Source organism: Schistocerca nitens, chromosome 8, assembly GCF_023898315.1.
Source record: "Schistocerca nitens isolate TAMUIC-IGC-003100 chromosome 8, iqSchNite1.1, whole genome shotgun sequence".
Taxonomy (NCBI): domain Eukaryota; kingdom Metazoa; phylum Arthropoda; class Insecta; order Orthoptera; family Acrididae; genus Schistocerca; species Schistocerca nitens.
The window spans coordinates 66,663,254-66,688,352 of NC_064621.1; the positions used below are offsets into that span (position 1 = coordinate 66,663,254).

General features: G+C 46.6%; 1 protein-coding gene across 1 annotated transcript in view; it reads right to left on the reverse strand.

Annotated features, from left to right (window-relative positions):
• Positions 1 to 25,099, reverse strand: part of LOC126199389 (sodium- and chloride-dependent glycine transporter 1) — a 629,023-nt gene that overhangs the window by 226,227 nt on the left and 377,697 nt on the right. The gene's annotated exons all lie outside the window — the stretch shown is intronic.

Genomic DNA, 25,099 nt, shown 5'->3' on the forward strand with positions numbered 1-25,099 from the left:
GTGGTAGGGCTTCTGTGTTGCGCAGGTTTCTCTGTATGTCCGCCGGCAGAGAAGACGCCTTGATTAATCGATTCGTATTCCGTGTGATACGTTGCGTCGGATCTGCGCTTAGTTTTCGGTACGTCGTCGGATCTAATAGGTCTCGGATCCTTTGCTCATAATCTTCGGTCTTCATTACGACGGTCGCATTCCCCTCATCGGCAGGCAGTACCAATATACTCTTGTCGGCGTTGAGATTCTTAATGGCTTGTACCTCTTCTTTCTTCAGGTTGCAAGCTGGTGGTTTTGCTCGGCGCAGTATCCTGGCTGTTTCCGTGCGTATTTCCTCTGCCCTTTCACAAGGAAGGGTACGAATGGCTGCTTCGGTGTTGGCAATGATGTCCTCCATAGGTATAGTTCTCGGGATGATAGCGAAATTCCCTCCTTTTTGAAGAACAGACACTTCCTCTTCGGTCAATTGTCGTTCAGTGAGGTTGACCACTGTGTGTGACATGTCGGGAGTCGCCTTGTCGGTGTGCTTCCGGCATCTTTCAAACTTTTTCTTCTGTCGATCGGTGCAGCGCTCGAGTTCGTTCTGCATGCTCCTGTGAGTGATGCTGTCAATCTTGTCCCAGTCGTCTCGATGCATTCTGCTACTTAGTTGATAGAAAAGGTCCAGAAGTTCCTGATCCGTTCTTGCCAAGTCTCTCCGTGTTGTATGTATTCGTTCACGAAGAAAAGCTCGTTCCATTCTGTCGTAGATACGATGTGCTTGGGCGGTGGTGAATAGGCGCTTACATCTCAAGAACTTCGGTGTAGCACATTCATCGCGGCAACGTGACAGAAAGGCGAGAGAGGACATCAGTCGTGCTTTCTTCTTCCGTCGTTGGTCAAGGCGTCGGTACAATCTGCAAATCTCCTCCCCGTAGAGGCGTAATACAAAATTGTTGAGGCTTTCGTGGCCACTTGTTGACAAACTGCCTATTGGCTTCTGTCTCGGGTTCTTCGGCCGACGTTCATCTAATGATTTTTCTGACGTTTCGCCAGCACGAGTGGCTGGCATTGTCAAAGCTTCACCCTCCATTGCCGGTGGTGAACTGGAGCCGAGCTCGCGGGCGCAGGCTATATGTACCTGGCGCGCCAACGTCCGAGGGCTTCTCCGCGGTCATTTCCGGTGCGGTTCTCCTCTTGCTACCTGCGACGGTCGTTCGCTGCAGTACGGGAAGCCAGGATCCGTTGACCTTAAGGCTTTCCTCTTTCTTGTTCAAACTGTTCGCGTGTTTTTGTATTTCTACAGCTTCTCTGAACAAGCGCGTGTGATAGTGCTTCTCTACAGCCAGAACTTCCGTGTCGGCGAATTTTATTACATGGTCGGTCTCATTCAGTGCGTGCTCTGCCACGGCCGATTTCTCCACCTGCCCCAACCTGCAATGTCGCTTATGCTCTTTGATCCTGGTGTTAATGGATCGTCCAGTCATTCCGACATAAACTTTTCCGCATGTGCATGGTATGCGGTATATTCCCGACATTGCAAGTGGGTCTCTTTTCTCCTTCGCCGATCTAAGACACTCTTTGATCTTCCTTGTCGGTTTGAAAATCGTCTTTACGCCATGTTTGCGCAATATACGGCCGATTCTGTCCGTCACTCTGGGAATGTATGGCAGAAAGGCCGTACCCGACAATTCTTTTTCCGGTTCCTTACTTCGCCGAGGTTTGGGCTCTGTTACACTTCTAATATAATTTGTGGAGGGTGAAGCTTTGACAATGCCAGCCACTCGTGCTGGCGAAACGTCAGAAAAATCATTAGATGAACGTCGGCCGAAGAACCCGAGACAGAAGCCAATAGGCAGTTTGTCAACAAGTGGCCACGAAAGCCTCAACAATTTTGTATTACGCCTCTACGGGGAGGAGATTTGCAGATTGTACCGACGCCTTGACCAACGACGGAAGAAGAAAGCACGACTGATGTCCTCTCTCGCCTTTCTGTCACGTTGCCGCGATGAATGTGCTACACCGAAGTTCTTGAGATGTAAGCGCCTATTCACCACCGCCCAAGCACATCGTATCTACGACAGAATGGAACGAGCTTTTCTTCGTGAACGAATACATACAACACGGAGAGACTTGGCAAGAACGGATCAGGAACTTCTGGACCTTTTCTATCAACTAAGTAGCAGAATGCATCGAGACGACTGGGACAAGATTGACAGCATCACTCACAGGAGCATGCAGAACGAACTCGAGCGCTGCACCGATCGACAGAAGAAAAAGTTTGAAAGATGCCGGAAGCACACCGACAAGGCGACTCCCGACATGTCACACACAGTGGTCAACCTCACTGAACGACAATTGACCGAAGAGGAAGTGTCTGTTCTTCAAAAAGGAGGGAATTTCGCTATCATCCCGAGAACTATACCTATGGAGGACATCATTGCCAACACCGAAGCAGCCATTCGTACCCTTCCTTGTGAAAGGGCAGAGGAAATACGCACGGAAACAGCCAGGATACTGCGCCGAGCAAAACCACCAGCTTGCAACCTGAAGAAAGAAGAGGTACAAGCCATTAAGAATCTCAACGCCGACAAGAGTATATTGGTACTGCCTGCCGATGAGGGGAATGCGACCGTCGTAATGAAGACCGAAGATTATGAGCAAAGGATCCGAGACCTATTAGATCCGACGACGTACCGAAAACTAAGCGCAGATCCGACGCAACGTATCACACGAAATACGAATCGATTAATCAAGGCGTCTTCTCTGCCGGCGGACATACAGAGAAACCTGCGCAACACAGAAGCCCTACCACCTCGGCTGTATGGATTACCCAAGATCCATAAGAACAACGTTCCACTGAGACCGATCGTTAGCGCTCCTGGATCACCGACATATAAACTGGCAAAACACTTGGCCTCTCTGCTCCAGCCACACGTGGGGAAGACCGACACATACATTAAGGACTCAGGACATTTCATTGAGAAGCTGAAGAAACTGAAACTTGCACCAAGCGACATCCTGGTCAGCTTTGATGTTGTTTCGTTATTTACGAAAGTGCCACTCAGTGACGCTCTGGAGCACATCGGTTCCATTTTTCCGCTAGACATCAGAAAGCTCTTCCATGCATGTCTCACCACGAGCTATTTCACGTGGAATGGCGATTTCTACGAACAGCTGGAAGGCGTCGCCATGGGTAGTCCTCTCAGTCCAGTGGTGGCCAACTTCTTCATGGAACAATTCGAAGCACAGGCACTGGACTCGGCGACTTGCAAACCTAAGGTGTGGTACAGGTACGTCGATGATACTTTCGTGGTGTGGAGCCATGGTGAAGAACAGCTCAGTGACTTCCTAAGACACTTGAACAGCCTCCATGCCAACATAACATTTACCATGGAAGTAGAAAAGGACAAGAAACTGCCATTTCTAGATGTTCTGGTCACAAGGGACGGCGAAGATCTGGGACACAGCGTGTATCGAAAACCGACTCACACGGACCGATACCTGCACAAACTGTCAAACCACCACCCGAGCCAGAAAAGAGGCATGATTAGTACGCTCGTAACGAGAGCAGGACGAATATGTGAGCCGCAACACCTCAAACGAGAAATGCAACACCTGGAAACTGTCCTGAGGAGCAATGGTTACTCCACAAATTATATTAGAAGTGTAACAGAGCCCAAACCTCGGCGAAGTAAGGAACCGGAAAAAGAATTGTCGGGTACGGCCTTTCTGCCATACATTCCCAGAGTGACGGACAGAATCGGCCGTATATTGCGCAAACATGGCGTAAAGACGATTTTCAAACCGACAAGGAAGATCAAAGAGTGTCTTAGATCGGCGAAGGAGAAAAGAGACCCACTTGCAATGTCGGGAATATACCGCATACCATGCACATGCGGAAAAGTTTATGTCGGAATGACTGGACGATCCATTAACACCAGGATCAAAGAGCATAAGCGACATTGCAGGTTGGGGCAGGTGGAGAAATCGGCCGTGGCAGAGCACGCACTGAATGAGACCGACCATGTAATAAAATTCGCCGACACGGAAGTTCTGGCTGTAGAGAAGCACTATCACACGCGCTTGTTCAGAGAAGCTGTAGAAATACAAAAACACGCGAACAGTTTGAACAAGAAAGAGGAAAGCCTTAAGGTCAACGGATCCTGGCTTCCCGTACTGCAGCGAACGACCGTCGCAGGTAGCAAGAGGAGAACCGCACCGGAAATGACCGCGGAGAAGCCCTCGGACGTTGGCGCGCCAGGTACATATAGCCTGCGCCCGCGAGCTCGGCTCCAGTTCACCACCGGCAATGGAGGGTGAAGCTTTGACAATGCCAGCCACTCGTGCTGGCGAAACGTCAGAAAAATCATTAGATGAACGTCGGCCGAAGAACCCGAGACAGAAGCCAATAGGCAGTTTGTCAACAAGTGGCCACGAAAGCCTCAACAATTTTGTATTACGCCTCTACGGGGAGGAGATTTGCAGATTGTACCGACGCCTTGACCAACGACGGAAGAAGAAAGCACGACTGATGTCCTCTCTCGCCTTTCTGTCACGTTGCCGCGATGAATGTGCTACACCGAAGTTCTTGAGATGTAAGCGCCTATTCACCACCGCCCAAGCACATCGTATCTACGACAGAATGGAACGAGCTTTTCTTCGTGAACGAATACATACAACACGGAGAGACTTGGCAAGAACGGATCAGGAACTTCTGGACCTTTTCTATCAACTAAGTAGCAGAATGCATCGAGACGACTGGGACAAGATTGACAGCATCACTCACAGGAGCATGCAGAACGAACTCGAGCGCTGCACCGATCGACAGAAGAAAAAGTTTGAAAGATGCCGGAAGCACACCGACAAGGCGACTCCCGACATGTCACACACAGTGGTCAACCTCACTGAACGACAATTGACCGAAGAGGAAGTGTCTGTTCTTCAAAAAGGAGGGAATTTCGCTATCATCCCGAGAACTATACCTATGGAGGACATCATTGCCAACACCGAAGCAGCCATTCGTACCCTTCCTTGTGAAAGGGCAGAGGAAATACGCACGGAAACAGCCAGGATACTGCGCCGAGCAAAACCACCAGCTTGCAACCTGAAGAAAGAAGAGGTACAAGCCATTAAGAATCTCAACGCCGACAAGAGTATATTGGTACTGCCTGCCGATAAGGGGAATGCGACCGTCGTAATGAAGACCGAAGATTATGAGCAAAGGATCCGAGACCTATTAGATCCGACGACGTACCGAAAACTAAGCGCAGATCCGACGCAACGTATCACACGGAATACGAATCGATTAATCAAGGCGTCTTCTCTGCCGGCGGACATACAGAGAAACCTGCGCAACACAGAAGCCCTACCACCTCGGCTGTATGGATTACCCAAGATCCATAAGAACAACGTTCCACTGAGACCGATCGTTAGCGCTCCTGGATCACCGACATATAAACTGGCAAAACACTTGGCCTCTCTGCTCCAGCCACACGTGGGGAAGACCGACACATACATTAAGGACTCAGGACATTTCATTGAGAAGCTGAAGAAACTGAAACTTGCACCAAACGACATCCTGGTCAGCTTTGATGTTGTTTCGTTATTTACGAAAGTGCCACTCAGTGACGCTCTGGAGCACATCGGTTCCATTTTTCCGCTAGACATCAGAAAGCTCTTCCATGCATGTCTCACCACGAGCTATTTCACGTGGAATGGCGATTTCTACGAACAGCTGGAAGGCGTCGCCATGGGTAGTCCTCTCAGTCCAGTGGTGGCCAACTTCTTCATGGAACAATTCGAAGCACAGGCACTGGACTCGGCGACTTGCAAACCTAAGGTGTGGTACAGGTACGTCGATGATACTTTCGTGGTGTGGAGCCATGGTGAAGAACAGCTCAGTGACTTCCTAAGACACTTGAACAGCCTCCATGCCAACATAACATTTACCATGGAAGTAGAAAAGGACAAGAAACTGCCATTTCTAGATGTTCTGGTCACAAGGGACGGCGAAGATCTGGGACACAGCGTGTATCGAAAACCGACTCACACGGACCGATACCTGCACAAACTGTCAAACCACCACCCGAGCCAGAAAAGAGGCATGATTAGTACGCTCGTAACGAGAGCAGGACGAATATGTGAGCCGCAACACCTCAAACGAGAAATGCAACACCTGGAAACTATCCTGAGGAGCAATGGTTACTCCACAAATTATATTAGAAGTGTAACAGAGCCCAAACCTCGGCGAAGTAAGGAACCGGAAAAAGAATTGTCGGGTACGGCCTTTCTGCCATACATTCCCAGAGTGACGGACAGAATCGGCCGTATATTGCGCAAACATGGCGTAAAGACGATTTTCAAACCGACAAGGAAGATCAAAGAGTGTCTTAGATCGGCGAAGGAGAAAAGAGACCCACTTGCAATGTCGGGAATATACCGCATACCATGCACATGCGGAAAAGTTTATGTCGGAATGACTGGACGATCCATTAACACCAGGATCAAAGAGCATAAGCGACATTGCAGGTTGGGGCAGGTGGAGAAATCGGCCGTGGCAGAGCACGCACTGAATGAGACCGACCATGTAATAAAATTCGCCGACACGGAAGTTCTGGCTGTAGAGAAGCACTATCACACGCGCTTGTTCAGAGAAGCTGTAGAAATACAAAAACACGCGAACAGTTTGAACAAGAAAGAGGAAAGCCTTAAGGTCAACGGATCCTGGCTTCCCGTACTGCAGCGAACGACCGTCGCAGGTAGCAAGAGGAGAACCGCACCGGAAATGACCGCGGAGAAGCCCTCGGACGTTGGCGCGCCAGGTACATATAGCCTGCGCCCGCGAGCTCGGCTCCAGTTCACCACCGGCAATGGAGGGTGAAGCTTTGACAATGCCAGCCACTCGTGCTGGCGAAACGTCAGAAAAATCATTAGATGAACGTCGGCCGAAGAACCCGAGACAGAAGCCAATAGGCAGTTTGTCAACAAGTGGCCACGAAAGCCTCAACAATTTTGTATTACGCCTCTACGGGGAGGAGATTTGCAGATTGTACCGACGCCTTGACCAACGACGGAAGAAGAAAGCACGACTGATGTCCTCTCTCGCCTTTCTGTCACGTTGCCGCGATGAATGTGCTACACCGAAGTTCTTGAGATGTAAGCGCCTATTCACCACCGCCCAAGCACATCGTATCTACGACAGAATGGAACGAGCTTTTCTTCGTGAACGAATACATACAACACGGAGAGACTTGGCAAGAACGGATCAGGAACTTCTGGACCTTTTCTATCAACTAAGTAGCAGAATGCATCGAGACGACTGGGACAAGATTGACAGCATCACTCACAGGAGCATGCAGAACGAACTCGAGCGCTGCACCGATCGACAGAAGAAAAAGTTTGAAAGATGCCGGAAGCACACCGACAAGGCGACTCCCGACATGTCACACACAGTGGTCAACCTCACTGAACGACAATTGACCGAAGAGGAAGTGTCTGTTCTTCAAAAAGGAGGGAATTTCGCTATCATCCCGAGAACTATACCTATGGAGGACATCATTGCCAACACCGAAGCAGCCATTCGTACCCTTCCTTGTGAAAGGGCAGAGGAAATACGCACGGAAACAGCCAGGATACTGCGCCGAGCAAAACCACCAGCTTGCAACCTGAAGAAAGAAGAGGTACAAGCCATTAAGAATCTCAACGCCGACAAGAGTATATTGGTACTGCCTGCCGATAAGGGGAATGCGACCGTCGTAATGAAGACCGAAGATTATGAGCAAAGGATCCGAGACCTATTAGATCCGACGACGTACCGAAAACTAAGCGCAGATCCGACGCAACGTATCACACGGAATACGAATCGATTAATCAAGGCGTCTTCTCTGCCGGCGGACATACGGAGAAACCTGCGCAACACAGAAGCCCTACCACCTCGGCTGTATGGATTACCCAAGATCCATAAGAACAACGTTCCACTGAGACCGATCGTTAGCGCTCCTGGATCACCGACATATAAACTGGCAAAACACTTGGCCTCTCTGCTCCAGCCACACGTGGGGAAGACCGACACATACATTAAGGACTCAGGACATTTCATTGAGAAGCTGAAGAAACTGAAACTTGCACCAAACGACATCCTGGTCAGCTTTGATGTTGTTTCGTTATTTACGAAAGTGCCACTCAGTGACGCTCTGGAGCACATCGGTTCCATTTTTCCGCTAGACATCAGAAAGCTCTTCCATGCATGTCTCACCACGAGCTATTTCACGTGGAATGGCGATTTCTACGAACAGCTGGAAGGCGTCGCCATGGGTAGTCCTCTCAGTCCAGTGGTGGCCAACTTCTTCATGGAACAGTTCGAAGCACAGGCACTGGACTCGGCGACTTGCAAACCTAAGGTGTGGTACAGGTACGTCGATGATACTTTCGTGGTGTGGAGCCATGGTGAAGAACAGCTCAGTGACTTCCTAAGACACTTGAACAGCCTCCATGCCAACATAACATTTACCATGGAAGTAGAAAAGGACAAGAAACTGCCATTTCTAGATGTTCTGGTCACAAGGGACGGCGAAGATCTGGGACACAGCGTGTATCGAAAACCGACTCACACGGACCGATACCTGCACAAACTGTCAAACCACCACCCGAGCCAGAAAAGAGGCATGATTAGTACGCTCGTAACGAGAGCAGGACGAATATGTGAGCCGCAACACCTCAAACGAGAAATGCAACACCTGGAAACTGTCCTGAGGAGCAATGGTTACTCCACAAATTATATTAGAAGTGTAACAGAGCCCAAACCTCGGCGAAGTAAGGAACCGGAAAAAGAATTGTCGGGTACGGCCTTTCTGCCATACATTCCCAGAGTGACGGACAGAATCGGCCGTATATTGCGCAAACATGGCGTAAAGACGATTTTCAAACCGACAAGGAAGATCAAAGAGTGTCTTAGATCGGCGAAGGAGAAAAGAGACCCACTTGCAATGTCGGGAATATACCGCATACCATGCACATGCGGAAAAGTTTATGTCGGAATGACTGGACGATCCATTAACACCAGGATCAAAGAGCATAAGCGACATTGCAGGTTGGGGCAGGTGGAGAAATCGGCCGTGGCAGAGCACGCACTGAATGAGACCGACCATGTAATAAAATTCGCCGACACGGAAGTTCTGGCTGTAGAGAAGCACTATCACACGCGCTTGTTCAGAGAAGCTGTAGAAATACAAAAACACGCGAACAGTTTGAACAAGAAAGAGGAAAGCCTTAAGGTCAACGGATCCTGGCTTCCCGTACTGCAGCGAACGACCGTCGCAGGTAGCAAGAGGAGAACCGCACCGGAAATGACCGCGGAGAAGCCCTCGGACGTTGGCGCGCCAGGTACATATAGCCTGCGCCCGCGAGCTCGGCTCCAGTTCACCACCGGCAATGGAGGGTGAAGCTTTGACAATGCCAGCCACTCGTGCTGGCGAAACGTCAGAAAAATCATTAGATGAACGTCGGCCGAAGAACCCGAGACAGAAGCCAATAGGCAGTTTGTCAATTATGGTAGTCATGGGAGTATCTCAACTGGTCCTCCACAAATCTGAGAATCGTGCTAGCCACAAGAGTATCTCAATTGGTCCCACACGCGTTATGTTGCGGACAGATTTGGGAACTCAACTACTCGTACTCATGTTCTGTTGGGGACAGATCTGGGCATCATGGCAGCCATAGGAGTGTCAACTAGTTCCACACATTTTCTGTCAGGTACAGATCTGGGAATCGTCGTAGCCACAGGAGTATCTCAATTGTTTCCATACACGTTCTCTGCAGAACAGATCTGGGAACCAAGGTAGCCGCAGGAGTATCTCAGCATTACGCAGACTGTTCTTAGAGGCACATGCAAGGATGAGCACTGTCATGTTCAAAAATTACGCCACGATACCGACGCATATGAGGTAACATGAGAACACAGAGCGAACGTAACATACCATTGTTCTGTCAGAATTCCCTCAGTCATTACTAGCCGTCACCTGACGTCATACCCGATGGTTCCCCACATTCTGATGACAGGCTTGAAACGGCTGTGCCTGTCGATAAATGTGGTGCAGTGTGACTTCTCGGAAGAACGTCGCTATATTCACCAATGACGGTCATGCCGCATGGCTCAGAAACGCGACTCATTGGTGAACAAAATGCGATGCCATTTATCAGCAGTCGGTGATTCCCAATCACGGCACCACTCAAAAAACACCCGTTTGTGTTAAGGTGTCTAACAGCATACACATGAAATGGCAATTCCCTGTCCCAGCTGCTGCTAGTCTACGACTAATGGTGCGAGACGAGAAGCAATGTTTACTTGTTTTAGGATGGCAACGGCAGATGTGAAGAGGTTACGAGGATGTTGGAGCACAACGAGAGGATCCCCCCTTGTGGTGGTCAGACGTGGTTGACTTGAACCTTGGCGCCAATTGCGCTGTCTCTCGAGTTCCCATGCAGTCGAACTCGAGCACTGTTGCATTCAAGTGCCCCACAAATCTGGATATTGTACGATGACAGACTGGGCAAACGAAGAGCCACAATGAGAACAGTTTTAAATTCTGCCACTTGCTGGTAATGCTGTCTCATATGAGTATGCTGCATCTCCTTGACCTTCACAGCGATGCCTCAAAATCTGAAACTGTTCTCTGCCCTTATCTTCCCTTCCAGACCTGGTAACAACACCAAACGCGGACAACGCTAGTGCCCTCTGGTGGTCGTCCTACCTGTCCCAGAGAATTGCAACTATAATCATTTACATACCCGCTGATGCTGTCTACATACACAAAGTTACATTGACATCTGGCCAGATCATCTACTTTTTCACTTTTTTGGCAGGCAGTGTGTATTTTATTTTCTACAGTAGATTTACATAAAAGCATTTGACAAAGTTGACTGGAGCACACTGTTTTAAATTCTTTATTCATCACCGACCAAAAACAAAGAAAGACAGATTATCTAAACCTAAGCTCAAAGTAGACAGCTGTTATAAAAATCGAAGGACGTGAAAAGGGCGGGGGGGTTGTTGTTGATAAGAGAGCGACACCTGGTTGTAGCCTATCCGAAATGTTATTGAATCTGGACACTGAGCTAGCAGTACAGGAAGCTATGAGGAGATTTTGAAAAGGAAGTAAAAGAAAGAAAAACTACGAGGTAATATCCATTACAGGCTCCGGCTTTCTTGAGACTGATAAGGACTGAGGGCGTCTGTTTTGTTGGTAGTGCAGGATGCGAGCTCGGTTTGGAAAGATTGTAACTCCTTTTTTTAACCACTCGCTGCTTGTGCCTTTTAAATAAGAGTGGTGCAGTTAGAATTAAGTTCGGTGATATTTGGCGAATTTGATTAGGAAATGATGCGCTAAATGTAGTGGTAGTGTTTTGCAACATGGGCAACAAACACTTGCCAATTGCAGGAATGAAGAAGTTACGAAATACAGGCTTACAACAGCAAGGCTTTCTTCGAGAAGAGCAATATGTTAACATCGGTAACTTCTTCCTGATAGTATTTGTCTGGAGTGTAGCCACATATGAAAGTGAAGTGTGGAGGATAAGCAGTACAGACAAGCGGAGAACTGACAGCTCCTGAAATGTGGTGCTGCAGAAGAAGGTGAAACTTAGAGGGGTAGACCAGGTAACTACTGAAGCGGTGCAGAATGGAATCAGAGAGTAAAGAAATTTGTGCGCATCTGGACTAACAGAGGCGATCAGTTGGTACGACACATCCTGAGGCATCGAGGGATCTTCATTACGGTAATGGAGGACAGTTTGGGCGATTCACGGTGAAGAAGATGTAAGCTGCAGGGGTTCTACAATTATGAAAAGACTTGCACAGGACAGAACAGTACGAAAGTTGCATCAAACCAGTATCTGTAATGAAAACTGCAGCAACATAGTATCCCAATAGCATTTTTCTTACAAATATGTTGCCAGTCCATTACAGCATCCACGCTGGGTGTACGTTTCATGTTTTTGAAAGCTGCAGTACGGTTTGAGAAAAAGCTTACTAAAATGAGACATATAATATATAATTATGTCGGTAACATTTTTTCTGGAAATTACTAAGTGCAAAAGTTTGTCGGGGAAAAAACACAAATTAGTGTAAAGATGCGGCCCGCCACCAACTGCTCGCCTGTGCCAACCTGTTCATGGGAGAGTAACGGTTGCGCCCAACGTCCACAACTGTTTGTTGTACGTATTTCAATCTCTGTCTTCCCCTACAGTTCTTCTTCTATACAGCTATCTTCTTCTTTGATGGCTTAACACACGTGCTACCATCCTATCACTTCTTCTTGGCAGCATTTTCCACATGCTCTCCTACTCACTGAGTCTGTGGAGAACTTCCTAATTTGTTATCTTATCAGTCAGCCAAGTCATCTGTCTCCTTCTATAGCACCACATATCGAACGCTTCGATTCTCTTATTTTCCGGCTTTACAAAACTCCGTGATTCGCTTCCGTACGATGCTGTGCTGCAAACATACGAGCATATTCTAAGAAATATTTTCCTCAAATTGACGGTACGTTGGGATTTCTTTTCTGCAAGAATGCCCTCTTTGACTGTGGTAGTCTGTTGGTCTGGTTTTTTTTATGTCCTCCTTGTTTCGTCTGTCACGCGTTACGTTGCTTCCAAGATAGCGAAATTCTTTCACTTCGGCTACTTCGTGGTCCCTAATTTTTATAGTTAATCTCATTTCTGATACTCCTGATTTCTTTAGTTTTTCTTCGCTTTACTCTCTATTCATATTCTGTACCCATTAGACTGTACATTTCATTCAATAGGTCCTGTGATTCTCCTTCAGCTTCATTATCATTAGCGGATCCTTTGACCCTGACATTTAACTTTATTCCTGAATCTTTGTTTTATTTTCGTTAGTGTTTCTTCGATGTAGGCATTGAACAGTAGAGGTGACAGATTGCGTCACTGTCTTAACCTCTTTTTAATCTAAGTACTTCGATGTTGGTCTTCCATCTTACTGTTCCTTAACTAAATAAACACTGTTTTTAGCCTTGTTCCACAATCTATTATTAATGTTATTGCATAACCTAGGTTTCGAGTTATAATCCCATTTACAAGTACATTACTGATTCCCGAAGACGATAATGCACAGGTAAACATGATGGCAAGGCAAAAATCTCGACTTCTTAAGGTATTGATCCACAGCTTAACCTACAATTATGTCAACGACCATTTTTTAACTAATTACACGCATTGTTACACATTCAAAAATTATAGTACAATGACCAGACTAAAGTTATGGCCGGCCGTTGTGAACGAGCGGTTCTAGGCGCTTCAGTCCGGAACCGAGCTGCTGCTACGGTCGGAGGTTCGAATCCTGCCTTGGGCATGGACGTGTGTGATGTCCTTAGGTTAGTTAGGTTTAAGCAGTTCTAAGTTCTAGGGGACTGATGACTTCAGATGTTAAGTCTCATAGAGCTTAGAGCCATTTGAGCCATTTGAACTAAAGTTATGCATCAGCCAAGATATTTTTAACTACAGTGGACTGGGGCCCAAAGTTTTGCTTCTTTCCTAGGGTTGTGGTCTCGTCTGAAATAGGTGAATAATTGATCTGGGTTGCTCGTTTAATAATAGGTGTGGGGATATACATACATTCCTGGAAATTGAAATAAGAACACCGTGAATTCATTGTCCCAGGAAGGGGAAACTTTATTGACACATTCCTGGGGTCAGATACATCACATGATCACACTGACAGAACCACAGGCACATAGACACAGGCAACAGAGCATGCACAATGTCGGCACTAGTACAGTGTATATCCACCTTTCGCAGCAATGCAGGCTGCTATTCTCCCATGGAGACGATCGTAGAGATGCTGGATCTAGTCCCGTGGAACGGCTTGCCATGCCATTTCCACCTGGCGCCTCAGTTGGACCAGCGTTCGTGCTGGACGTGCAGACCGCGTGAGACGACGCTTCATCCAGTCCCAAACATGCTCAATGGGGGACAGATCCGGAGATCTTGCTGGCCAGGGTAGTTGACTTACACCTTCTAGAGCACGTTGGGTGGCACGGGATACATGCGGACGTGCATTGTCCTGTTGGAACAGCAAGTTCCCTTGCCGGTCTAGGAATGGTAGAACGATGGGTTCGATGACGGTTTGGATGTACCGTGCACTATTCAGTGTCCCCTCGACGGTCACCAGTGGTGTACGGCCAGTGTAGGAGATCGCTCCCCACACCATGATGCCGGGTGTTGGCCCTGTGTGCCTCGGTCGTATGCAGTCCTGATTGTGGCGCTCACCTGCACGGCGCCAAACACGCATACGACCATCATTGACACCAAGGCAGAAGCGACTCTCATCGCTGAAGACGACACGTCTCCATTCGTCCCTCCATTCACGCCTGTCGCGACACCACTGGAGGCGGGCTGCACGATGTTGGGGCGTGAGCGGAAGACGGCCTAACGGTGTGCGGGACCGTAGCCCAGCTTCATGGAGACGGTTGCGAATGGTCCTCGCCGATACCCCAGGAGCAACAGTGTCCCTAATTTGCTGGGAAGTGGCGGTGCGGTCCCCTACGGAACTGCGTAGGATCCTACGGTCTTGGCGTGCATCCGTGCGTCGCTGCGGTCCGGTCCCAGGTCGACGGGCACGTGCACCTTCCGCTGACCACTGGCGACAACATCGATGGACTGTGGAGACCTCACGCCCCACGTGTTGAGCAATTCGGCGGTACGTCCACCCGGCCTCCCGCATGCCCACTATACGCCCTCGCTCAAAGTCCGTCAACTGCACATACGGTTCACGTCCACGCTGTCGCGGCATGCTACCAGTGTTAAAGACTGCGATGGAGCTCCGTATGCCACGGCAAACTGGCTGACACTGACGGCGGCGGTGCACAAATGCTGCGCAGCTAGCGCCATTCGACGGCCAACACCGCGGTTCCTGGTGTGTCCGCTGTGCCGTGCGTGTGATCATTGCTTGTACAGCCCTCTCGCAGTGTCCGGAGCAAGTATGGTGGGTCTGACACACCGGTGTCAATGTGTTCTTTTTTCCATTTCCAGGAGTGTATCTGTATTTTATTTCTAAAATTTCTAATTGGTTGAGTTTGGCCCCCTTTTCCTCTGTGTGAAGGACTTATACATCTATTATGTATTTGTGGTTATTGTTCGGGCAACATTCTGCAAAGGCTGAATCAGGCTTCCTCAGTCTCCAGCTTCTGTGGTGTTCCTTACGCCTCGTACAGACTGACCTCCCGGTCTGTCCAATGTAGCAAGACTGACACTCGCGGCATGTGATTCACCAACAATCCACAGCTGATTCAATTAAAATGATTGCTGTTCCTTCTTCATCCTTATACGCATTGTACACTATTTGTCTTTCCGAGAATTTCGAACATCAGTCCCCATTTTACATCGTGGAACGCTTTTTCTAGGCTGACATATCATACGTGTCTTGATTTTCCTCAAATCTTGTTTCCGTTATTAAGCGCGACGTCAAAACTGCCTCCCGCTGTTCTTATCTTTCCTAAAGCCGAACTGATCGTCATTTAACAGATCCTCAATTTTCTGTTTCATTCTTCTGTATTTTATTTTTGTCATAAACTTGCACCGAGCGAGGTGGCGCAGTGGTTAGACACTGGACTCGCATTCGGGAGGACGACGGTTCAATCCCGCGTTCGGCCATCCTGATTTAGGTTTTCCGTGATTTTCCTAAATCGCTCCAGGCAAATGCCGGGATGGTTCCTTTCAAAGGGCACGGCCGACTTCCTTCCCCGTCCTTCCCTAATCCGATGAGACCGATGACCTCGCTGTCTGGTCTCCTTCCCCGAAACAACCAACCAACCATCATAAACCTGCGTGCACCTGCTCTTAATCTGACTGTTCGAGAGTTCTCACATTTGTCAGCTCTTTCTATCCTACGGCATTTTCGAAAGTCTAATGTTATCTCTCCAGTCTCAAAGATTCTAAACACCAACCTAAATAATCGTTTGTTTGTCATTTACCAAATGATTTCAGAAATTCTAATGGAATGTTATCTATGCGTTTCACCAGTTTTGATCGCAAGTGCTCAAAAGTTCTGTTAAATTCCAACTGTAGAACTGTATTCAGTATGTCTCTCGAAGTGGCTTTCAATTTTCTCTTTCCACCTATCCGTTCTCTTCTCTGCGTTTAGTAATGGAATTACTCTTGCACTCCTAACATTTACACTTCTGTTTTTAATTTCACTCAATGTTCTTTTGACTTTTTTTAGACACTGAATCTCTCCTTTCGATGCCTTTTATTTCGATTTCTGCAAATTTTTCCCGCAGCCATTTCGCTTTAACTTCTCTACATTTTCTATCTGATTCCTATGTGACAGATATGTATTCATCCCCTCTGGTCTTGAAGCATGCACTGATTATGTTGGGAAGCGTGTCATAAAGCCGTTGTACCTCTCCTGGAACAAGCTGGTCTGCAACTGTTGTAAACTACCGGTCAAAGTTTTCGATCACGCATAATACAAAGTATATACTTTATTTCAGTGCACAAACATATCACACAAGCTCAACAGATCAATAAAATAAATATTTTCTCTGTCTGTCATTAAGTACAATACAAAATGTTCTGGGTTTTGGTCTCTTGGAAGTCTCCACCCTTTGCACTCTGTGCAGCTGCACAAACTCTTCGCAGTCTGGAGATAAGATTTTGTAGTGTTTATGCAAATACTGCGGTCCAATAAGTCTGCAAATTATTGCACAGATCTTCAGCATCAGATGACCTCAGTGTATATCCATACATTCGGCGTCTAGCTGGCATCACCTCGCACAAGCTGCCAGTCTTGTTAGAACGCACATAATACTGTGACGTATGTGCTGCGATGGAAGATGGTGTGGGTAGTAGCTGTTATTTGCTGTACGATGAGGGCTCTTTCAAAATCTGATATTTTGGAGGCGTCAGGTCACGAAAAGGACGTCTTCAGCGGTAGGTCGAGGACACAGGGAGTTTGTCTGTAGCGGTACATCAACAGTGCATATAGAGACGGTGTGTTCAGTATTTCGGGAGGGGGTCTGGATTTGTACTTGTGAGAGTAGCTAGGGTGAGGTTGGTCGCAGGTATTGCAGGTAGGTGGGGCATTATTTGCGAGGGTGCCGTTGCTCGCAGTGAGGCCGGGTTGGTGGGTTTTTGCACTTTTTGGTCATGTGGTCATTGACATCGATAGGCTTGTGCATCTGTTCTAGATGCTTCGACAGGATGTTCCCAGCGGTAAGCGAAGGCCCCATTTCTTTATAAATTTTCTATGGCGTCGGAGGGTTCTGAAACACTCTACTAAATAGAGAGGTCCATGTTCACTACTGATGCGTAGCACCCTGCAGAAATATTAGATCTATAGGTGTTCTTCTGGCGTTTTCTCTCGAAATTCGAGGCTTTATTATGAGAAAGTTACTAAAAATTTACGATTCATGGTATTGACTGTCGCTGGCATTACAGGGCTATTACAAATGATTGGAGCGATTTCATAAATTCACTGTAGCTCCATTCATTGACATATGGTCACGACACACTACAGATATGTAGAAAAACTCATAAAGTTTTGTTCGGCTGAAGCCGCACTTCAGGTTTCTGCCGCCAGAGCGCTCGAGAGCGCAGTGAGACAAAATGGGAACAGGAGCCGAGAAAGCGTATGTCGTGCTTGAAATGCACTCACATCAGTCAGTCATAACAGTGCAACGACACTTCAGGACGAAGTTCAACAAAGATCCACCAACTGCTAACTCCATTCGGCGATGGTATGCGCAGTTTAAAGCTTCTGGATGCCTCTGTAAGGGGAAATCAACGGGTCGGCCTGCAGTAAGCGAAGAAACGGTTGAACGCGTGCGGGCAAGTTTCACGCGTAGCCCGCGGAAGTCGACGAATAAAGCAAGCAGGGAGCTAAACGTACCACAGCCGACGGTTTGGAAAATCTTACGGAAAAGGCTAAAGCAGAAGCCTTACCGTTTACAATTGCTACAAGCCCTGACACCCGATGACAAACTCAAACGCTTTGAATTTTCGGCGCGGTTGCAACAGCTCATGGAAGAGGAAGCGTTCAGTGCGAAACTTGTTTTCAGTGATGAAGCAACATTTTTTCTTAATGGTGAAGTGAACAGACACAATGTGCGAATCTGGGCGGTAGAGAATCCTCACGCATTCGTGCAGCAAATTCGCAATTCACCAAAAGTTAACATGTTTTGTGCAATCTCCCGGTTTAAATTTTACGGTCCCTTTTTCTTCTGCGAAAAAAATGTTACAGGACACGTATATCTGGACATGCTGGAAAATTGGCTCATGCCACAACTGGAGACCGACAGCGCCGACTTCATCTTTCAACAGGATGGTGCTCCACCGCACTTCCATCATGATGTTCGGCATTTCTTAAACAGGAGATTGGAAAACCGATGGCTCGGTCGTGGTGGAGATCATGATCAGCAATTCATGTCATGGCCTCCACGCTCTCCCGACTTAAACCCATGCGATTTCTTGCTGTGGGGTTATGTGAAAGATTCAGTGTTTAAACCTCCTCTACCAAGAAACGGGCCAGAACTGCGAGCTCGCATCAACGATGCTTTCGAACTCATTGATGGGGAAATGCTGCGCCGAGTGTGGGAGGAACTTGATTATCGGCTTGATGTCTGCCGAATCTCTAAAGGGGCACATATCGAACATTTGTGAATGCCTAAAGAAACTTTTTGAGTTTTTGTATGTGTGTGCAAAGGATTGTGAAAATATCTCAAATAATAAAGTTATTGTAGAGCTGTGAAATCGCTTCAATCATTTGTAATAACCCTGTACTTTCTCTCATCTTTCGGACAGCATGCGAATTGGGTATTTTGAGGAGATCTGTGTACTGATGGAATTTTCCGCTTGTTAGTATGACCGGAAGTGCTTGTGAGATAGGCCGTGCCTCACTGATAGAAAAACGTGGTAGTCAGGGGGAGCAATGTCTGAGGAATACGGCGGACGAGGTAGGACTTACTAGTCTATCGCTGTATTGTGGGCCTTTGTCTTCCAGTGCTCGGCTCAAACGCTTCAACTGCTTTCGATAACGATTTCCTGTGTGTTCGTCATTTTAAGTAGCTTCGATAACTTTATCTCTTCAACCCCCATACTGGTCTAGGACGTCAAAATAATGGTTAAAGCGTTGAAACCATGCTCTGGACATTGTTTCATTAACAGGTGCCTCACCATAGGTCTCACCCAGGAGTTTGTGAGCCTCAGCCATATATTTCTTTATGTTAAATCAAAAAATTAAGACTTCCCGTAAATGACGAGTAAGGTGACATATTCAATCGAGAATACGAACAACTTTGTGACACAGTCACAAGTCGACTAACATTTTGATGGCGTTATGTTTAAAAACGCCTAAGGTTATTGCATGATAGTTACGACCTACCAACTGCACCGCCACCTGCTGCTACTGCCATCTGCAGCAAAACGGCGGAAGCAAAGTTGTAGACCTAATAATTCCTAGTGCTGGTTCGATAGACACAATCGGTTAAACGTACGAACACACGAGTTTACTAGAAGGAGAACGTGTTTCCCTCCTCAAGTAATTCGCTAGAATGAAGTTGACAAGTTCTCACTAAGAAAGTAAGAAAAAGTAGCAATAGCTTCCAAAATTGCAATGAATGCGTCACTCGAAGATGTAAGGAGCTTTTGCTGTCTGTTAGAATGGCTACAGCTGTGTAGGATCACGACACCCTGACCGCAGAGACTTCTCAGGCGGGTATCACACTATCATATTTCTTTGTCAAAGTTGATATGTCAAATATTTAGTCAAAGAAATTTAATGGTGTAATAGGGAACTTTGTCAAATCTCGCCTGTCGTCAAATAAATATGATCAAATCTAAGGCCTCGCTGTAGATCTGCTAATAAAAGTCGCTTGTCTTCTGTTCACTGCAATGTGAAATTTTACCACTTGGAGCGCTAGCATCGCTGCAGCGTTCTGTCACCAGTAGTGTGTTTGTAAACATGGCTGCGAAGTTTAATTCGTGTGTGCTGACAACTACAAAATTAATAGAAATGTACGAGACTGATCAGGCGCTTTACAATATGATGCACCCTGAATACAAAAATAGAATAAGGAGACAAGAGAGCTACAAAAAACTGCGGACGTCATTAGCCATGACATGCGGCCCGGCCCGGGTGGACGGCTGAAGTCATAACAAAGAAAATTAATGGCCTCTGCTCAAGCTAATCTCACGAGAGAGCAAAAGTACATATCGACATACTTAATACACACAGACATGGTGGTTCATTGATCGTGACCGGGCCAAATGTCTCACGAAATAAGCATAAAACGAAAAAACTACAAAGAACGAAACTGGAACTACAAAGAACGAAACTTGTCTAGCTTGAAGGGGGAAACTAGATGGCGCTATGGTTGGCCTGGTAGATGGCGCTGCCATAGGACAAACGGATATCAACTGCGTTTTTTAAAATAGGAACCCCATTTTTATTACATATTCGTGTAGTACGTAAAGAAATATGAATGTTTTAGTTGGACCACTTTTTTCGCTTTGTGATAGATGGCGCTGTAATAGTCACAAACATATGGCTCACAATTTTAGACGAACAGTTGGTAACAGGTAGGTTTTTTAAATTAAGATACAGAACGTAGGTACGTTTGAACATTTTATTTCGGTTGTTCCAATGTGATACATGTACCTTTGTGAACTTATCATTTCTGAGAACGCATGCTGTTACAGCGCGATTACCTGTAAATACATTAATGCAATAAATGCTCAAAATGATGTCCGTCAACCTCAATGTATTTGGCAATACGTGTAACGACATTCCTCTCAACAGCGAGTAGTTCGCCTTCCACAATGTTCGCACATGCATTGACAATGCGCTGACGCATGTTGTCAGGCGTTGTCGGTGGATCACGATAGCAAATATCCTTCAACTTTCCCCACAGAAAGAAATCCGGGGACGTCAGATCCGGTGAACGTGCGGGCCATGGTATGGTGTTTCGACGACCAATCCACCTGTCATGAAATATGCTATTCAATACCGCTTCAACGACACGCGAGCTGTGTGCCGGAAATCCATCATGTTGGAAGTACATTGCCATTCTGTCATGGAGTGAAACATCTTGTAGTAACATTGGTAGAACATTACGTAGGAAATCTGCATACATTGCACCATTTACAACTACATCTAGCACTACATCCATACTCCGCAAGCCACCTGACGGTGTGTGGCGGGGGGTACCTCTAGTACCTCTATCGTTTCTCCCTCCTATTCCAGTCTCGTATTGTTCGTGGAAAGAAGAATTGTCGGTATGCCTCTGTGTGGGCTCTAATCTGTCTGATTTTATCCTCATGGTCTCTTCGCGAGATATACGTAGGAGGGAGGAATATACTGCTTGACTCCTCGGTGAAGGTATGTTCTCGAACCTTCAACAAAAGCTCGTACCGAGCTACTGAGCGTCTCTCCTGCAGAGTCTTCCACTGGAGTTTATCTATCATCTCCGTAATGCTTTCGCGATTACTAAATGATCCTGTAACGAAACGCGCTGCTCTCCGTTGGATCTTCTCTATCTCTTCTATCAACTCTATCTGGTACGGATCCCACACTGCTCAGCAGTATTCAAGCAGTGGGCGAACAAGCGTTCTGTAACCTACTTCCTTTGATTTCGGATTGCATTTCCTTAGGAAAGCATCTGCTTTACCGACGATCAACTTTATATGATCATTCCATTTTAAATCACTCCTAATGCGTACTCCCAGATAATTTATGGAATTAACTGCTTATAGTTGCTGACCTGCTATATTGTAGCAAAATGATAAGGGATCTTTCTTTCTATGTATTCGCAGCACATTACACTTGTCTACATTGAGATTGAATTGCCATTCCCTGCACCGTGCGTCAATTCGCTGCAGATCCTCCTGCCTTTCAGTACAATTTTCCATTGTTACAACCTCTCGATGTACCACAGCATCATCAGCAAAAAGCCTCAGTGAACTTCCGATGTCATCCACAAGGTCATTTCTGTATATTGTGAACAGCAACGGTCCTACGACACTCCCCTGCGGCACACCTGAAATCAATCTTACTTCTGAAGACTTCTCTCCATTGAGAATGACATGCTGCGTTCCGTTATCTAGGAACTCTTCAATCCAGTCACACAATTGGTCTGATAGTCCGTATGCTCTTACTTTGTTCATTAAACGACTGTGGGGAACTGTATCGAACGCCTTGCGGAAGTCAAGAAACACGGCATCTACCTGGGAACCCGTGTCTATGGCCCTCTGAGTCTCGTGGACGAAGAGCGCGAGCTGGGTTTCTCACAATCCTCTTTTTCGAAACGCATGCTGATTTCTACAGAGTGGACTTCTAGTCTCCAGAAAAGTCATTATAGTCGAACATAATACGTGTTCCAAAATTCTACAACTGATCGACATTAGAGATATAGGTCTATAGTTCTCCACATCTGTTCGACGTCCCTTCTTGAAAACGGGGATGACCTGTGCCCTTTTCCAATCCCTTGGAACGCTACGCTCTTCTAGAGACCTACGGATGTTCCACTTGTCGCAGCCATCGTGGATTTTACGTTGGCCAACAGTGCATATTATGCCGGTTTACGTTACCACTGTTGGTGAATGACGCTATGTCGCTAAATGAACTCGTGCAAGAAAATCTGTCATCGTCCCGTAATTTCTCTTGTGCCCAGTGGCAGAACTGTACACGACGTTCAAAGTCGTCGCCATGCAATTCCTGGTGCATAGAAATCTGGTACGGGGTGCAATGAATGTTGATGTACCATTCTCAACACCTATGTTTTTGAGATTCCCGATTCTCGCGCAATTTGTCTGCTGCTGATGTGCGCATTAGCCGCGACAGCAGTTAAAACACCTACTTGGGCATCATCATTTGTTGCAGGTCGTGGTTGACGTTTCACATGTAGCTGAACACTTCCTGTTTCCTTAAATAACGTAACTATCCGGCGAACGGTCCGGACACTTGGATGATGTCGTCCAGGATACCGAGCACCATACACAGCACACGCCCGTTGGGCATTTTGATCACAATAGCCATACACCAACACGATATCGACCTTTTCCGCAATTGATAAACGGTCCATTTTAACACGGGTAATGTATCACGAAGCAAATACCGTCCGCACTGGCAGAATGTTACGTGATACCACGTAGTTATACGTTTGTAATTATTACAGCGCCAAAGTGGTCCAAATAAAACATTCTTATTTCTTCATGTACGACACGAATATGTAATAAGAAATGAGGTTCCCTATTTAAAAAAACGCAGTTGATATCCGTTTGACTCATGGCAGCGCCATCTAGCGAGCTAACGATAGCGCCATCTGGTTTCCCCCTTCAAGTTAGACGAGTTTCGTTCTTTGTAGTTTTTTCGTTTGATGCTTATTTCGTGAGATATTTGGCCCAGTAACTATCAATGGACCACCCTGTATCAGTTCTCCAGTCTTCTTAAAGTATTTTTGTACTGAGGATACCTCACATTGTAAAGCGCTCATCAGCTTCATACATTTCTATTAATTTTATAGTTGTGGGACAGAAAATGTAATTATTATTTTGATCTACAATAAAAATAGTTTTTAATGCGCGTAAAGTGCATTATACATTTATTTCCTTTCAGATATTGGTCCTTTAGTGCTTTAAAATTGCTTCACACGTTTCAGGTATTATTTTAGTTAATGTACACTGTGGTATTCGAGTGCTGTACTGTACGCTAGAGTAACTCCCTCCTGTAGCAAGAAATCGGAGTGTTACTGTGAACCTGTATTCTGCAGATATGGCAATTCTTACGTGAGCGTTGTGCATTGTGATACGAGGAGACACTTCACTGAGCAAATACTGAATTGTATGCTCAGCCATTCTTAAGTAATTTATGTCCGATTTGACGTCCTCCACTAGAAACTTACGTAGCAAACTTTGTTAATGCTTTTATCGTCGTAAAACCCACGTTTTTCACCAAGGTACGTTTCTTTTTTTTTTCACACTTCTCTTCCAAATGCGCCCGCAGCGCAATTGTGATACATGCAACTGCTGCGCATAATAAATTGTTGTTGTCAGCCATCTTGAACATTGACGAAAAATATGAAGACAGTGTAATAACCCTTTACAGTGCCACGTCAAAGAAATACAGGGTGTTACAAAAAGGTACGGCCAAGCTTTTAGGAAACATTCCTCACACCAAATAAAGAAAAGATATTATGTGGACATGTGTCCGGAAACGCTTAATTTCCATGTTAGAGCTCATTTTAGTTTCGCCAATATGTACTGTACTTCCTCGATTCACCGCCAGTTGGCCCAATTGAAGGAAAGTAATGTTGACTACGGTGCTTGTGTTGACATGCGGCTCATTGCTCTACAGTACTAGCATCAAGCACATCAGTACGTAGCATCAACAGGTTAGTGTTCATCACGAACGTGGTTTTGCAGTCAATGTTTGCAATGTTTACAAATGCGGAGTTGGCAGTTGCCCATTCGATGTATGGATTAGCACGGGGCAATAGCCGTGGCGCGGGACGTTTGTATCGAGACAGATTTCCAGAACGAAGGTGTCCCGACAGGAAGACGTTCGAAGCAATTGATCGGCGTCTTAGGGAGAACGGAACATTCCAGCCTATGACTCGCTACTGGGGAAGACCTAGAACGACGAGGACACCTGCAATGGACGAGGCAATTCTTCGTGCAGTTGACGATAACCCTAATGTCAGCGTCAGAGAAGTTGCTGCTGTACAAGGTAACGTTGACCACGTCACTGTATGGAGAGTGCTACGGGAGAACCAGTTGTTTCCGTACCATGTACAGCGTGTGCACGCACTATCAGTAGCTGATTGGCCTCCGCGGGTACACTTCTGCGAATAGTTCATCCAACAATGTGCCAATCCTCATTTCAGTGCAAATGTTCTCTTTACGGATGAGGCTTCATTCCAACGTGATCAAATTGTAAATTTTCACAATCAACATGTGTGGGCTGACGAGAATCCGCACGCAATTGTGCAATCACGTCATCAACACAGATTTTCTGTGAACGTTTGGGCAGGCATTGTTGGTGATGTCTCGATTGGGCCCCACGTTCTTCGACCTACGCTCAATGGAGCACGTTATCATGATTTCATACGGGATAGTCTAC